The following is a 4,439-nucleotide window of genomic DNA, read 5'->3' on the forward strand; positions in this document are numbered from 1 at the left end:
TATCATCTTCAGGGACTTTAATTAGAAACAACAGAAATTATTGCTTTAAAATGGACAAGTCCTTGGTTAAAATTCTACAATTAGGGCATTTATTTTTTATTAAGATGTTTCCCAAACCAATAAGTGGTACTGATGTATTACTAGCTCACAAGACTTCATTTAATCTACCTCTGATGCAGTGGGAGGTTACAGATACTCATTTGCTATACCATGTCATTGGATAGTTTCGATCTTTCACTTATAAGCAGAGAAATCAATAGGTTTATTATTTCTCTGTCAGTTTTCTGTTGTAACCTAAACTGCAAGATAATTTGCAGTAACCGTAGCTACTGTTCCATAGTATATATGATTATGATTGATAAGATACAGAGTATTAAATATAGAGTTAGCTTATTCTCAATATTAGACTGTACAGTAACTCTGCATTAACTATAGAGAGATTATAAGTTAATGCTTATTTAAAAACCCCAAACAATTCTATTGACAAGAGAAATTGTTGCAAATGTATAAAACAGCAGATAGATAAGGAGAACACAAAACATACTTTATTAGAACAAAAAAAGCAGCCATAACAAGACTCAGCAAGCAGAAGCATACATAAGCAGTCAAAGGGTTAGTGTTGCATACAAATATAGGTTTTATTTTTTGTAGCCTTGGCAATAACCACAGGGATGTAAAATAACATTCTGTAGCAACAGGTAACAGGTAAGGAAACCACGGAGCACTCACCAATGGTGATTCAGTTACTTTAGCACAAAATGTCTAAGACAGAACTGTAAATTCAGTTCAGTTACTAAGAAGCAAACACTAGAACCTGATATAACTTCCCAAAGAGTTCACTCAAGTAGTAGCACATATTGTTTTAAGTGACCAAAATGTGCTAAGTAATTTACAGATACCACGGTTGTATAGTGTCTTTTTAAATCTGCAATGTAGGTTTCAGATTTTCCAGTAAGAATTAACTGCACTGAAATTCTATAAATTATACTTAAGCAATTCATCTGAGTGTTTACAAAAAAGAGATAAATACTGCCATCTGAATTATTAATTACAGTTCAACAATAATCTCAACATCAGCAACCATTGTAGTTATTATTACATGACTTGTTTGTGCATCTTCTAGTCTCATGTACTTCATGAGTCACAAAATCATCCTGGGCATAGGAAGAGATCCAACTTTTATAAAACAACAATTGGGCTGCACATCAACTTAAAAAAAAGAAAAGAATCACATGCAAGACTGCATTGCAGTAGCTATTCCAAATGTCTGTTTTAAGTTAAAGCACTCAGTTAAAAAATTAATACCTAGGTGCTTTCAACAAAACTATACTACTAATTTTCTAAGTCTGAAATTTTAAGAATGACTAGAAAATCTGGTTTACTTAAAAGTACCTTTGGCAGAAGAGAAAAGGAGTCTGATTATAAACTACATCAACACTTAAATGAACTGCATGATGTCCTTGTGGCCAGAAAGCTGCATTTTCTTTCTAAAAGGAAGGCAATCTTTTCTCTTTTTTTTTGGACTTCGAAAGCTTGATTTATAGTAACTACAAACATCACTATTTTTGGAAGGTTATAGAAAAACTCTTGGAAAAAATAATTTCAAACATTAATGGCACTATTGAAATACTCATCCAATATTAATAGTTTGTTCTTCAGTAAGACATAAAATTCTTCATAACAAATGCCCCAGAGTTGTCTCACTCAAATACTGCAACCATTAGAAACCAAAATGTTAGCTAAATCGGCAAAAGTTTTTGCAGTCTTACTGAACACCAGTAGCTCCATCCTCTGTTGTTCCAATAGGCCCCATGTTTATCTGAATAAGTAACAGCAGGGCTCATCTGACAGATACTAACATGAAGCTTACATACTGTATGAAAAACCCTACCACTGCTATGTGTGCTTGCTATATATAGGTGTGCCGTCAGATGCACATGAAAGTGGACCTAGTTAACACCCTTTGGGGACAGGAGAGTTTACTTTGCCTTGACTGGTTCTCATTCTAACCAGTGAATTCTAACTTTTTGTTTGTTTATAACGGTACTCTTTTAAAAAATCCTGTTAACATTGAGAGTAAAGGGAGCCCATCAGTTCCATCATACCTGGTGCACTTGCAGATTACTGCGCCAAGGATATATTGGAGGCTAAAAGGAAAAGTCCTATTAAGTGATATTACTATATCATATAGTATTGTATACTATAGCAATGGTTCAAAAAACATGCATGAACTAGGATCTTTATAATGTTCCAGAAAGTCCTGTTACAGTGAAGGAGTGAAACACACAAGGGTCATGTGTGATTTCACTGCTCAATTTGGGCATGCAGGGATCTGTTGCTGCGACAGAAGCTCACAGGGAAGAGGCAGTCCTCTTGCGCAGAGTCCCTGAGCAAAAACGTGCCTTCAGGCGTTCAGGTTTCACTTCAGGAAGGGCTTCTGCTTCATAACTGTCCATCACTCCCCAATAACAGGGATTCCCTGTAATCTGAAGCAAATAAGGCACAAGGCAGTGTATGTAATCAATCTGTGTGCGGACTTTCCAAACTCCTTGTCTGATAACTCTCGCCTGGCTGTCTCCAGATACCTGACGATTCTTTTGCCTCCTTGACTGCAAACACAGGGTGGTCCTATCCTCTTCCGAGTCACAATTAGCTTGTGGAATTGCAGAACTGTCCCCACTTATTTCAGTCATTCCAGGAGCTAATTTTGGTCCCAGTTTGCATGATGGATTGATCTGTGCAGCAGCTTCAAATGTATGTATTTGTGCATTGCGAGGGAGATCAACCCCCTCTCCAATACTAAGGCGCCTTCTCTCTCTAAGCCTATCTTCATCTTCTGTGAAAACCTAAGGTGGAACAAATGTATCAAAAAATGTTGAATGTGGGCTTACAGGAACTGTACGCTGTTTAATCAAATGCCATTTTGGAGCTAAGCCTGAGCCAGCAGGAAACGGGCATTTCTCAAGCGTTAATTCAGAAAGATTAATTCCTTCCCTCCCCCTCTCTCTCTTTCCCCACCTTCCCCTTCCCTCCCCTCTCTTCCCCTCCCCTCTCCTCTCCTTCTCTTCCCTTCTTTCAAAGTTTCGCTTTTGTAGCCCCGGCTGGAGTGCAATGGCGAGATCTCCGATCACTGCAACCTCCACCTCCGGGGTTTCAGTGATTCTTCTGCCTTAGCCTCCCAAGCAGCTGGGATTACAGGTGCCTGAGACCATGGCCAGCTAATTTTGTATTTTTAGTAAAGACGGGTTTCACCATGTTGGCCAGAGTGGTCTCGAACTCCTGACCTTAGGTGATCGGCCCACTTCGGCCTCCCAAAGTGCTGGGATTACAGGTGTGTGCCACCGCGTGCAGCCTGAATTTTTCTTCTTTGGATAAAAGAGACCTTGAGTGCTTGCTGTAAGTTCTCAAGGGAAAACACAAGCCAGCCCACAATATCCTGCAACCTGTGTCTCAGCGAGCAACTTCCTATACAAGTTCTGCTGGAAACAGTCCATGCCGTGTACAGAACTTAACGCCATAGCGCCTCTCTCTCCTTTGAAGTCCGCTTTGAGTTCTACCAAATTTTTATCAGTATCCAATGAACACTGGGTCTTCTTAGAACAGGAATGTTTTTTCTTCTCACCCTAGGGAGCATGTCGAGCATAGGAATCTCTTCGTGCAGGCCTTGCTCCTGGGGTAAGACTCATTATCATAACTTTTCAATGCTTATTTCAACCATTTGAGGGATTTCGGTGGCACAATTTTGATTTCTCCTTGAAGAATTCTTTGAAACGCTTAATCCGAGTTGTAGGGCAACATTTTCTCTTAAGGGACTGCTTTGTTGCTGAGGAGTTGAGTTTCCTATGCTGACGTTTTTCTCTTTGACAAATATCTGTTGGAGTTCCTGTTCACATTTTCACTGCGACCTCCTTCCTCATGACCCGAAGAGATTCTGACACACGTATATGAAGTAATTCCACATTTTCCCCACTTTATCCATCGATTATAAAATCATTCGGGGTGTGCAGGCGGCCTCATCCAGAGCACCTGCGGCCAGGCAGGACGGGCCAGAGGGCGCAGCCACCGGCAGCGCAAGTCCGCTTGCCCCTCAGTGGTGCTTCCCGTACGCTTCACCAGCCTCACCAGCTTCACTTCCTCTGGACAGAGCCTCCGTGGGACCCCAGCTTCCCTGATGCCCCCACCAGGCCCCACCCTCTTCCCTCTTTACTCGCTCCCCCTCTCCCCTCCCCCTGCTAACAGTATTTCTGCAAACCGACTGGAAGGACAGCTTATCAGATCACGTCTCCTCTCCTCCCGACTTGTGCCAGATTACAGGCTTTCTGCTGAAAGGAAAATTATCTTTTATACTTCCCAGGGGAGTCATTTTGGACAAAAACCCCTAAATTAGTTAATAAAGCAGAAGTTTGGTTTGGCAATTTCACGACTAACAACATTTACAT

General features: G+C 40.8%; 1 pseudogene; it reads right to left on the minus strand.

The window, feature by feature from the left end:
• Positions 1–1,979: 1,979 nt before the first annotated feature.
• Positions 1,980–3,979, minus strand: LOC108289717 (annotated as a pseudogene).
• Positions 3,980–4,439: the final 460 nt, after the last annotated feature.

Source organism: Cebus imitator, unplaced genomic scaffold (assembly GCF_001604975.1).
Source record: "Cebus imitator isolate Cc_AM_T3 unplaced genomic scaffold, Cebus_imitator-1.0 Scaffold413, whole genome shotgun sequence".
Taxonomy (NCBI): domain Eukaryota; kingdom Metazoa; phylum Chordata; class Mammalia; order Primates; family Cebidae; genus Cebus; species Cebus imitator.